A 13,526-nucleotide genomic window follows, 5' to 3' on the forward strand; every position below is an offset into this window, starting at 1 on the left:
AGTCACCCCAAGACACAGGGACAGAGAATTCAGTGGAAAGACTCCGAGAATTCTGCTCCCAGAGAATTCTGCTCACCCTGACCCTTGTAGAAAGGGGACATCGTTCCCGGCAGCCTGTACTGAGCATGTGGCTCCTGAGTGGGGTTTGTTGTTTGGGAAACCTGCTCCGGCTTTTCCATTCTTTCCTTCCAAACAGGAAAACTTCTCCTGGGGCTGTGTGCAGGCAGAGCCCTGAGGAGAGCAGGTGGCACATGGTGCGCTGGGCTGGGACAGCCAGCTGCAGAGCTCAAGGGAAGAAGCCCAAAGTGTCACAATGGCTCCTTGCCTTCACATGCAACACCTGGGTCACAATGGTCTCCTTGATTCCATGAGGCCCCACTGTGTCACAATGGCTCCTTGGTTCCATCGGGTTCCGCAGTGTCACCATGGTCTCCTTTGATCCGCACTGTCATCATGGACAATTGGTTCCATGAGGCCCCGCAGTGTCACAATGGTCCCTTGCTTCCATAGGTTTGATGTTGTAACAATGGACTCCTTGCTTCTATGAGCTAGCCTGCTTTTTGCAGAGGTGTCTTTGGTTCCAACAAGGCCCCGCTGTGTCTCAGTGCACCCTGGCTTCCATGTGGATCTGGAGTATCACAAAGGCTCCTTGGTTCCACCAGGTCCTGCTGTGTCACAATGGGTCCTGTGGTCCCCGAGGCCCTCCAAAGTCATCATGGAGGCTTGCTTCCATGAGGTTCCATTATGTGCCAGTGGTCATCTTGGTTCCAGGAGTTTCCTTAGTGTCACAATGCTCTCCATGCTTCCATGATTCCCCACAATGTCACAATGCTCTCCATGCTTCCATTAGGCCCTGCTTTGCCACAATGGTCCCCTTGTTTCCATGAGGCCCCGCTGTGTCACAATGGACCTATGGTTCCATGATGTTGCGTGGTGTCACCGTGCTCTTCTTGAATCCGCCGTGTTACCATGGACCATTGGTTCCATGCGGCCTGGCCGTGTCACAATGGGCTCCGTGATTCCATGATTCCCCACGGTGTCACAATGGAGCCTTGTTTCTAGGAGGTTCTGTACTGTCACAATTGCCTCCTTGATGCCATCAGCCCCTGCAGTGTCACAATGGCTCCTTGGTTCCATGAGGAACACAATAGCTTGGCATAAGCATTGAGCAACAGCTGCTGAACACACCTGGCAACATCTGCTTGCATCAAAAGAGGGCTTCAAGCTGACAATGGCACCAGCAGCTTCCATCTGCAACAGAGACCCAGGAAAGGACAGGCTGTGCCGGTTTGGACAAATGTGGAGGAAAATATCCTCTGATAGAAGGCAGGTTACACCCAGCCCTCCCCCACCAGCTTCGGGAAAAAAGAATTTTCCTGGGAAGAAAGTGAAAGAGATAAAAACCATTTTTTAACAAACACCCAGGAAAAGGAGAACAATGCTAAATATTAAAAGCTCTCGCTGTGCAGAGAAAGCTGGGATAATTTGAGAGTCCTTCCGTGTTTCGGTGGGGTCTCCTGAAACATCCATAGACAGCGAGGCCCGTGCAAAGAAATAGGGAGCCATTCATGAGAGAAGTTTCAGAGCTCTTTCTTCTCCAGCCACATGGGCGGGGCACTGCCAAAGAACTGAGCAGTCACGGCACAACCAGGGCCCTCCTGGCACAGGTCAACACAAAATAAGCAGTGCTGAACAGGATTAGGGCACATGTCAGCAGGGAGCAGGGAGACCCCGTGCCCAGGCCATGCCTCTACCCCAGGGTCCCCTCTCCCATGACCTCATGGCAGGGGGGAGGAACCCCAACACTTCCGGAGGTGTAGTCTCTCTCCTCCTCCTTGCAGCTGGCTCATGGGCCCACATTCAGGGCCCCCACCTCAGTAGAAAATTCTCCCAATGTGGTCTGATGTTGAAAGAGTCAAGAAGAGAAGAAGGGAAAAAAACCCCCAAAGTCCCAGGAAAACAAAGTTCAACTCTCCATCTCCCCCCAGAGAAAAGGAGCTGAAAACTGGCTAAAAAGAAACAAGGTTGCTTCCTCTGCTCTTGCTGCAAGCAGGATGCAGAGGAGTGTGTATGTGTGTCCTTGAACAAACGCTCTGAGAAGTTTGTCCGGTTTTTTTTTCCTCTCCCCCCTCTCAGGCTCAGTTGAAAGGCACAGAAATGCACAAAGTTCACTTCTGGGCATAGAGCAGCAATAGGGGATACACATGATAAAGTCACCCCAAGACACAGGGACAGAGAATTCAGTGGAAAGACTCCGAGAATTCTGCTCCCAGAGAATTCTGCTCACCCTGACCCTTGTAGAAAGGGGACATCGTTCCCGGCAGCCTGTACTGAGCATGTGGCTCCTGAGTGGGGTTTGTTGTTTGGGAAACCTGCTCCGGCTTTTCCATTCTTTCCTTCCAAACAGGAAAACTTCTCCTGGGGCTGTGTGCAGGCAGAGCCCTGAGGAGAGCAGGTGGCACATGGTGCGCTGGGCTGGGACAGCCAGCTGCAGAGCTCAAGGGAAGAAGCCCAAAGTGTCACAATGGCTCCTTGCCTTCACATGCAACACCTGGGTCACAATGGTCTCCTTGATTCCATGAGGCCCCACTGTGTCACAATGGCTCCTTGGTTCCATCGGGTTCCGCAGTGTCACCATGGTCTCCTTTGATCCGCACTGTCATCATGGACAATTGGTTCCATGAGGCCCCGCAGTGTCACAATGGTCCCTTGCTTCCATAGGTTTGATGTTGTAACAATGGACTCCTTGCTTCTATGAGCTAGCCTGCTTTTTGCAGAGGTGTCTTTGGTTCCAACAAGGCCCCGCTGTGTCTCAGTGCACCCTGGCTTCCATGTGGATCTGGAGTATCACAAAGGCTCCTTGGTTCCACCAGGTCCTGCTGTGTCACAATGGGTCCTGTGGTCCCCGAGGCCCTCCAAAGTCATCATGGAGGCTTGCTTCCATGAGGTTCCATTATGTGCCAGTGGTCATCTTGGTTCCAGGAGTTTCCTTAGTGTCACAATGCTCTCCATGCTTCCATGATTCCCCACAATGTCACAATGCTCTCCATGCTTCCATTAGGCCCTGCTTTGCCACAATGGTCCCCTTGTTTCCATGAGGCCCCGCTGTGTCACAATGGACCTATGGTTCCATGATGTTGCGTGGTGTCACCGTGCTCTTCTTGAATCCGCCGTGTTACCATGGACCATTGGTTCCATGCGGCCTGGCCGTGTCACAATGGGCTCCGTGATTCCATGATTCCCCACGGTGTCACAATGGAGCCTTGTTTCTAGGAGGTTCTGTACTGTCACAATTGCCTCCTTGATGCCATCAGCCCCTGCAGTGTCACAATGGCTCCTTGGTTCCATGAGGAACACAATAGCTTGGCATAAGCATTGAGCAACAGCTGCTGAACACACCTGGCAACATCTGCTTGCATCAAAAGAGGGCTTCAAGCTGACAATGGCACCAGCAGCTTCCATCTGCAACAGAGACCCAGGAAAGGACAGGCTGTGCCGGTTTGGACAAATGTGGAGGAAAATATCCTCTGATAGAAGGCAGGTTACACCCAGCCCTCCCCCACCAGCTTCGGGAAAAAAGAATTTTCCTGGGAAGAAAGTGAAAGAGATAAAAACCATTTTTTAACAAACACCCAGGAAAAGGAGAACAATGCTAAATATTAAAAGCTCTCGCTGTGCAGAGAAAGCTGGGATAATTTGAGAGTCCTTCCGTGTTTCGGTGGGGTCTCCTGAAACATCCATAGACAGCGAGGCCCGTGCAAAGAAATAGGGAGCGATTCATGAGAGAAGTTTCAGAGCTCTTTCTTCTCCAGCCACATGGGCGGGGCACTGCCAAAGAACTGAGCAGCCACGGCACAACCAGGGCCCTCCTGGCACAGGGCAACACAAAATAAACAGTGCTGAACAGGATTAGGGCACATGTCAGCAGGGAGCAGGGAGACCCCGTGCCCAGGCCATGCCTCTACCCCAGGGTCCCCTCTCCCATGACCTCATGGCAGGGGGGAGGAACCCCAACACTTCCGGAGGTGTAGTCTCTCTCCTCCTCCTTGCAGCTGGCTCGTGGGCCCACATTCAGGGCCCCCACCTCGGGAGAAAATTCTCCCAATGTGGTCTGATGTTGAAAGAGTCAAGAAGAGAAGAAGGGAAAAAAAACCCCAAAGTCCCAGGAAAACAAAGTTCAACTCTCCATCTCCCCCCAGAGAAAAGGAGCTGAAAACTGGCTAAAAAGAAACAAAGTTGCTTCCTCTGCTCTTGCTGCAAGCAGGATGCAGAGGAGTGTGTATGTGTGTCCTTGAACAAACGCTCTGAGAAGTTTGTCCGGTTTTTTTTCCCTCTCCCCCCTCTCAGGCTCAGTTGAAAGGCACAGAAATGCACAAAGTTCACTTCTGGGCATAGAGCAGCAATAGGGGATACACATGATAAAGTCACCCCAAGACACAGGGACAGAGAATTCAGTGGAAAGACTCCGAGAATTCTGCTCCCAGAGAATTCTGCTCACCCTGACCCTTGTAGAAAGGGGACATCGTTCCCGGCAGCCTGTACTGAGCATGTGGCTCCTGAGTGGGGTTTGTTGTTTGGGAAACCTGCTCCGGCTTTTCCATTCTTTCCTTCCAAACAGGAAAACTTCTCCTGGGGCTGTGTGCAGGCAGAGCCCTGAGGAGAGCAGGTGGCACATGGTGCGCTGGGCTGGGACAGCCAGCTGCAGAGCTCAAGGGAAGAAGCCCAAAGTGTCACAATGGCTCCTTGCCTTCACATGCAACACCTGGGTCACAATGGTCTCCTTGATTCCATGAGGCCCCACTGTGTCACAATGGCTCCTTGGTTCCATCGGGTTCCGCAGTGTCACCATGGTCTCTTTTGATCCGCACTGTCATCATGGACAATTGGTTCCATGAGGCCCCGCAGTGTCACAATGGTCCCTTGCTTCCATAGGTTTGATGTTGTAACAATGGACTCCTTGCTTCTATGAGCTAGCCTGCTTTTTGCAGAGGTGTCTTTGGTTCCAACAAGGCCCCGCTGTGTCTCAGTGCACCCTTGCTTCCATGTGGATCTGGAGCATCCCAAAGGCTCCTTGGTTCCACCAGGTCCTGCTGTGTCACAATGGGTCCTGTGGTCCCCGAGGCCCTCCAAAGTCATCATGGAGGCTTGCTTCCATGAGGTTCCATTATGTGCCAGTGGTCATCTTGGTTCCAGGAGTTTCCTTAGTGTCACAATGCTCTCCATGCTTCCATGATTCCCCACAATGTCACAATGCTCTCCATGCTTCCATTAGGCCCTGCTTTGCCACAATGGTCCCCTTGTTTCCATGAGGCCCCGCTGTGTCACAATGGACCTATGGTTCCATGATGTTGCGTGGTGTCACCGTGCTCTTCTTGAATCCGCAGTGTTACCATGGACCATTGGTTCCATGCGGCCTGGCCGTGTCACAATGGGCTCCGTGATTCCATGATTCCCCACGGTGTCACAATGGAGCCTTGTTTCTAGGAGGTTCTGTACTGTCACAATTGCCTCCTTGATGCCATCAGCCCCTGCAGTGTCACAATGGCTCCTTGGTTCCATGAGGAACACAATAGCTTGGCACAAGCATTGAGCAACAGCTGCTGAACACACCTGGCAACATCTGCTTGCATCAAAAGAGGGCTTCAAGCTGACAATGGCACCAGCAGCTTCCATCTGCAACAGAGACCCAGGAAAGGACAGGCTGTGCCGGTTTGGACAAATGTGGAGGAAAATATCCTCTGATAGAAGGCAGGTTACACCCAGCCCTCCCCCACCAGCTTCGGGAAAAAAGAATTTTCCTGGGAAGAAAGTGAAAGAGATAAAAACCATTTTTTAACAAACACCCAGGAAAAGGAGAACAATGCTAAATATTAAAAGCTCTCGCTGTGCAGAGAAAGCTGGGATAATTTGAGAGTCCTTCCGTGTTTCGGTGGGGTCTCCTGAAACATCCATAGACAGCGAGGCCCGTGCAAAGAAATAGGGAGCGATTCTTGAGAGAAGTTTCAGAGCTCTTTCTTCTCCAGCCACATGGGCGGGGCACTGCCAAAGAACTGAGCAATCACGGCACAACCAGGGCCCTCCTGGCACAAGGCAACACAAAATAAGCAGTGCTGAACAGGATTAGGGCACATGTCAGCAGGGAGCAGGGAGACCCCCGTGCCCAGGCCATGCCTCTACCCCAGGGTCCCCTCTCCCATGACCTCATGGCAGGGGGGAGGAACCCCAACACTTCCGTAGGTGCAGTCTCTCTCCTCCTCCTTGCAGCTGGCTCATGGGCCCACATTCAGGGCCCCCACCTCGGTAGAAAATTCTCCCAATGTGGTCTGATGTTGAAAGAGTCAAGAAGAGAAGAAGGGAAAAAAACCCCCAAAGTCCCAGGAAAACAAAGTTCAACTCTCCATCTCCCCCCAGAGAAAAGGAGCTGAAAACTGGCTAAAAAGAAACAAGGTTGCTTCCTCTGCTCTTGCTGCAAGCAGGATGCAGAGGAGTGTGTATGTGTGTCCTTGAACAAACGCTCTGAGAAGTTTGTCCGGTTTTTTTTCCCTCTCCCCCCTCTCAGGCTCAGTTGAAAGGCACAGAAATGCACAAAGTTCACTTCTGGGCATAGAGCAGCAATAGGGGATACACATGATAAAGTCACCCCAAGACACAGGGACAGAGAATTCAGTGGAAAGACTCCGAGAATTCTGCTCCCAGAGAATTCTGCTCACCCTGACCCTTGTAGAAAGGGGACATCGTTCCCGGCAGCCTGTACTGAGCATGTGGCTCCTGAGTGGGGTTTGTTGTTTGGGAAACCTGCTCCGGCTTTTCCATTCTTTCCTTCCAAACAGGAAAACTTCTCCTGGGGCTGTGTGCAGGCAGAGCCCTGAGGAGAGCAGGTGGCACATGGTGCGCTGGGCTGGGACAGCCAGCTGCAGAGCTCAAGGGAAGAAGCCCAAAGTGTCACAATGGCTCCTTGCCTTCACATGCAACACCTGGGTCACAATGGTCTCCTTGATTCCATGAGGCCCCACTGTGTCACAATGGCTCCTTGGTTCCATCGGGTTCCGCAGTGTCACCATGGTCTCCTTTGATCCGCACTGTCATCATGGACAATTGGTTCCATGAGGCCCCGCAGTGTCACAATGGTCCCTTGCTTCCATAGGTTTGATGTTGTAACAATGGACTCCTTGCTTCTATGAGCTAGCCTGCTTTTTGCAGAGGTGTCTTTGGTTCCAACAAGGCCCCGCTGTGTCTCAGTGCACCCTGGCTTCCATGTGGATCTGGAGTATCACAAAGGCTCCTTGGTTCCACCAGGTCCTGCTGTGTCACAATGGGTCCTGTGGTCCCCGAGGCCCTCCAAAGTCATCATGGAGGCTTGCTTCCATGAGGTTCCATTATGTGCCAGTGGTCATCTTGGTTCCAGGAGTTTCCTTAGTGTCACAATGCTCTCCATGCTTCCATGATTCCCCACAATGTCACAATGCTCTCCATGCTTCCATTAGGCCCTGCTTTGCCACAATGGTCCCCTTGTTTCCATGAGGCCCCGCTGTGTCACAATGGACCTATGGTTCCATGATGTTGCGTGGTGTCACCGTGCTCTTCTTGAATCCGCCGTGTTACCATGGACCATTGGTTCCATGCGGCCTGGCCGTGTCACAATGGGCTCCGTGATTCCATGATTCCCCACGGTGTCACAATGGAGCCTTGTTTCTAGGAGGTTCTGTACTGTCACAATTGCCTCCTTGATGCCATCAGCCCCTGCAGTGTCACAATGGCTCCTTGGTTCCATGAGGAACACAATAGCTTGGCATAAGCATTGAGAAACAGCTGCTGAACACACCTGGCAACATCTGCTTGCATCAAAAGAGGGCTTCAAGCTGACAATGGCACCAGCAGCTTCCATCTGCAACAGAGACCCAGGAAAGGACAGGCTGTGCCGGTTTGGACAAATGTGGAGGAAAATATCCTCTGATAGAAGGCAGGTTACACCCAGCCCTCCCCCACCAGCTTCGGGAAAAAAGAATTTTCCTGGGAAGAAAGTGAAAGAGATAAAAACCATTTTTTAACAAACACCCAGGAAAAGGAGAACAATGCTAAATGTTAAAAGCTCTCGCTGTGCAGAGAAAGCTGGGATAATTTGAGAGTCCTTTTGTGTTTCGGTGGGGTCTCCTGAAACATCCATAGACAGCGAGGCCCGTGCAAAGAAATAGGGAGCCATTCATGAGAGAAGTTTCAGAGCTCTTTCTTCTCCAGCCACATGGGCGGGGCACTGCCAAAGAACTGAGCAGTCACGGCACAACCAGGGCCCTCCTGGCACAGGTCAACACAAAATAAGCAGTGCTGAACAGGATTAGGGCACATGTCAGCAGGGAGCAGGGAGACCCCGTGCCCAGGCCATGCCTCTACCCCAGGGTCCCCTCTCCCATGACCTCATGGCAGGGGGGAGGAACCCCAACACTTCCGGAGGTGTAGTCTCTCTCCTCCTCCTTGCAGCTGGCTCATGGGCCCACATTCAGGGCCCCCACCTCAGTAGAAAATTCTCCCAATGTGGTCTGATGTTGAAAGAGTCAAGAAGAGAAGAAGGGAAAAAAACCCCCAAAGTCCCAGGAAAGCAAAGTTCAACTCTCCATCTCCCCCCAGAGAAAAGGAGCTGAAAACTGGCTAAAAAGAAACAAGGTTGCTTCCTCTGCTCTTGCTGCAAGCAGGATGCAGAGGAGTGTGTATGTGTGTCCTTGAACAAACGCTCTGAGAAGTTTGTCCGGTTTTTTTTCCCTCTCCCCCCTCTCAGGCTCAGTTGAAAGGCACAGAAATGCACAAAGTTCACTTCTGGGCATAGAGCAGCAATAGGGGATACACATGATAAAGTCACCCCAAGACACAGGGACAGAGAATTCAGTGGAAAGACTCCGAGAATTCTGCTCCCAGAGAATTCTGCTCACACTGACCCTTGTAGAAAGGGGACATCGTTCCCGGCAGCCTGTACTGAGCATGTGGCTCCTGAGTGGGGTTTGTTGTTTGGGAAACCTGCTCCGGCTTTTCCATTCTTTCCTTCCAAACAGGAAAACTTCTCCTGGGGCTGTGTGCAGGCAGAGCCCTGAGGAGAGCAGGTGGCACATGGTGCGCTGGGCTGGGACAGCCAGCTGCAGAGCTCAAGGGAAGAAGCCCAAAGTGTCACAATGGCTCCTTGCCTTCACATGCAACACCTGGGTCACAATGGTCTCCTTGATTCCATGAGGCCCCACTGTGTCACAATGGCTCCTTGGTTCCATCGGGTTCCGCAGTGTCACCATGGTCTCCTTTGATCCGCACTGTCATCATGGACAATTGGTTCCATGAGGCCCCGCAGTGTCACAATGGTCCCTTGCTTCCATAGGTTTGATGTTGTAACAATGGACTCCTTGCTTCTATGAGCTAGCCTGCTTTTTGCAGAGGTGTCTTTGGTTCCAACAAGGCCCCGCTGTGTCTCAGTGCACCCTGGCTTCCATGTGGATCTGGAGTATCACAAAGGCTCCTTGGTTCCACCAGGTCCTGCTGTGTCACAATGGGTCCTGTGGTCCCCGAGGCCCTCCAAAGTCATCATGGAGGCTTGCTTCCATGAGGTTCCATTATGTGCCAGTGGTCATCTTGGTTCCAGGAGTTTCCTTAGTGTCACAATGCTCTCCATGCTTCCATGATTCCCCACAATGTCACAATGCTCTCCATGCTTCCATTAGGCCCTGCTTTGCCACAATGGTCCCCTTGTTTCCATGAGGCCCCGCTGTGTCACAATGGACCTATGGTTCCATGATGTTGCGTGGTGTCACCGTGCTCTTCTTGAATCCGCCGTGTTACCATGGACCATTGGTTCCATGCGGCCTGGCCGTGTCACAATGGGCTCCGTGATTCCATGATTCCCCACGGTGTCACAATGGAGCCTTGTTTCTAGGAGGTTCTGTACTGTCACAATTGCCTCCTTGATGCCATCAGCCCCTGCAGTGTCACAATGGCTCCTTGGTTCCATGAGGAACACAATAGCTTGGCATAAGCATTGAGCAACAGCTGCTGAACACACCTGGCAACATCTGCTTGCATCAAAAGAGGGCTTCAAGCTGACAATGGCACCAGCAGCTTCCATCTGCAACAGAGACCCAGGAAAGGACAGGCTGTGCCGGTTTGGACAAATGTGGAGGAAAATATCCTCTGATAGAAGGCAGGTTACACCCAGCCCTCCCCCACCAGCTTCGGGAAAAAAGAATTTTCCTGGGAAGAAAGTGAAAGAGATAAAAACCATTTTTTAACAAACACCCAGGAAAAGGAGAACAATGCTAAATGTTAAAAGCTCTCGCTGTGCAGAGAAAGCTGGGATAATTTGAGAGTCCTTCCGTGTTTCGGTGGGGTCTCCTGAAACATCCATAGACAGCGAGGCCCGTGCAAAGAAATAGGGAGCCATTCATGAGAGAAGTTTCAGAGCTCTTTCTTCTCCAGCCACATGGGCGGGGCACTGCCAAAGAACTGAGCAGTCACGGCACAACCAGGGCCCTCCTGGCACAGGTCAACACAAAATAAGCAGTGCTGAACAGGATTAGGGCACATGTCAGCAGGGAGCAGGGAGACCCCGTGCCCAGGCCATGCCTCTACCCCAGGGTCCCCTCTCCCATGACCTCATGGCAGGGGGGAGGAACCCCAACACTTCCGGAGGTGTAGTCTCTCTCCTCCTCCTTGCAGCTGGCTCATGGGCCCACATTCAGGGCCCCCACCTCAGTAGAAAATTCTCCCAATGTGGTCTGATGTTGAAAGAGTCAAGAAGAGAAGAAGGGAAAAAAACCCCCAAAGTCCCAGGAAAACAAAGTTCAACTCTCCATCTCCCCCCAGAGAAAAGGAGCTGAAAACTGGCTAAAAAGAAACAAGGTTGCTTCCTCTGCTCTTGCTGCAAGCAGGATGCAGAGGAGTGTGTATGTGTGTCCTTGAACAAACGCTCTGAGAAGTTTGTCCGGTTTTTTTTCCCTCTCCCCCCTCTCAGGCTCAGTTGAAAGGCACAGAAATGCACAAAGTTCACTTCTGGGCATAGAGCAGCAATAGGGGATACACATGATAAAGTCACCCCAAGACACAGGGACAGAGAATTCAGTGGAAAGACTCCGAGAATTCTGCTCCCAGAGAATTCTGCTCACACTGACCCTTGTAGAAAGGGGACATCGTTCCCGGCAGCCTGTACTGAGCATGTGGCTCCTGAGTGGGGTTTGTTGTTTGGGAAACCTGCTCCGGCTTTTCCATTCTTTCCTTCCAAACAGGAAAACTTCTCCTGGGGCTGTGTGCAGGCAGAGCCCTGAGGAGAGCAGGTGGCACATGGTGCGCTGGGCTGGGACAGCCAGCTGCAGAGCTCAAGGGAAGAAGCCCAAAGTGTCACAATGGCTCCTTGCCTTCACATGCAACACCTGGGTCACAATGGTCTCCTTGATTCCATGAGGCCCCACTGTGTCACAATGGCTCCTTGGTTCCATCGGGTTCCGCAGTGTCACCATGGTCTCCTTTGATCCGCACTGTCATCATGGACAATTGGTTCCATGAGGCCCCGCAGTGTCACAATGGTCCCTTGCTTCCATAGGTTTGATGTTGTAACAATGGACTCCTTGCTTCTATGAGCTAGCCTGCTTTTTGCAGAGGTGTCTTTGGTTCCAACAAGGCCCCGCTGTGTCTCAGTGCACCCTGGCTTCCATGTGGATCTGGAGTATCACAAAGGCTCCTTGGTTCCACCAGGTCCTGCTGTGTCACAATGGGTCCTGTGGTCCCCGAGGCCCTCCAAAGTCATCATGGAGGCTTGCTTCCATGAGGTTCCATTATGTGCCAGTGGTCATCTTGGTTCCAGGAGTTTCCTTAGTGTCACAATGCTCTCCATGCTTCCATGATTCCCCACAATGTCACAATGCTCTCCATGCTTCCATTAGGCCCTGCTTTGCCACAATGGTCCCCTTGTTTCCATGAGGCCCCGCTGTGTCACAATGGACCTATGGTTCCATGATGTTGCGTGGTGTCACCGTGCTCTTCTTGAATCCGCCGTGTTACCATGGACCATTGGTTCCATGCGGCCTGGCCGTGTCACAATGGGCTCCGTGATTCCATGATTCCCCACGGTGTCACAATGGAGCCTTGTTTCTAGGAGGTTCTGTACTGTCACAATTGCCTCCTTGATGCCATCAGCCCCTGCAGTGTCACAATGGCTCCTTGGTTCCATGAGGAACACAATAGCTTGGCATAAGCATTGAGCAACAGCTGCTGAACACACCTGGCAACATCTGCTTGCATCAAAAGAGGGCTTCAAGCTGACAATGGCACCAGCAGCTTCCATCTGCAACAGAGACCCAGGAAAGGACAGGCTGTGCCGGTTTGGACAAATGTGGAGGAAAATATCCTCTGATAGAAGGCAGGTTACACCCAGCCCTCCCCCACCAGCTTCGGGAAAAAAGAATTTTCCTGGGAAGAAAGTGAAAGAGATAAAAACCATTTTTTAACAAACACCCAGGAAAAGGAGAACAATGCTAAATGTTAAAAGCTCTCGCTGTGCAGAGAAAGCTGGGATAATTTGAGAGTCCTTCCGTGTTTCGGTGGGGTCTCCTGAAACATCCATAGACAGCGAGGCCCGTGCAAAGAAATAGGGAGCCATTCATGAGAGAAGTTTCAGAGCTCTTTCTTCTCCAGCCACATGGGCGGGGCACTGCCAAAGAACTGAGCAGTCACGGCACAACCAGGGCCCTCCTGGCACAGGTCAACACAAAATAAGCAGTGCTGAACAGGATTAGGGCACATGTGAGCAGGGAGCAGGGAGACCCCGTGCCCAGGCCATGCCTCTACCCCAGGGTCCCCTCTCCCATGACCTCATGGCAGGGGGGAGGAACCCCAACACTTCCGGAGGTGTAGTCTCTCTCCTCCTCCTTGCAGCTGGCTCATGGGCCCACATTCAGGGCCCCCACCTCAGTAGAAAATTCTCCCAATGTGGTCTGATGTTGAAAGAGTCAAGAAGAGAAGAAGGGAAAAAAACCCCCAAAGTCCCAGGAAAACAAAGTTCAACTCTCCATCTCCCCCCAGAGAAAAGGAGCTGAAAACTGGCTAAAAAGAAACAAAGTTGCTTCCTCTGCTCTTGCTGCAAGCAGGATGCAGAGGAGTGTGTATGTGTGTCCTTGAACAAACGCTCTGAGAAGTTTGTCCGGTTTTTTTTCCTCTCCCCCCTCTCAGGCTCAGTTGAAAGGCACAGAAATGCACAAAGTTCACTTCTGGGCATAGAGCAGCAATAGGGGATACACATGATAAAGTCACCCCAAGACACAGGGACAGAGAATTCAGTGGAAAGACTCCGAGAATTCTGCTCCCAGAGAATTCTGCTCACCCTGACCCTTGTAGAAAGGGGACATCGTTCCCGGCAGCCTGTACTGAGCATGTGGCTCCTGAGTGGGGTTTGTTGTTTGGGAAACCTGCTCCGGCTTTTCCATTCTTTCCTTCCAAACAGGAAAACTTCTCCTGGGGCTGTGTGCAGGCAGAGCCCTGAGGAGAGCAGGTGGCACATGGTGCGC

Source organism: Aphelocoma coerulescens, unplaced genomic scaffold, assembly GCF_041296385.1.
Source record: "Aphelocoma coerulescens isolate FSJ_1873_10779 unplaced genomic scaffold, UR_Acoe_1.0 HiC_scaffold_55, whole genome shotgun sequence".
NCBI classification, from domain to species: Eukaryota; Metazoa; Chordata; class Aves; order Passeriformes; family Corvidae; genus Aphelocoma; species Aphelocoma coerulescens.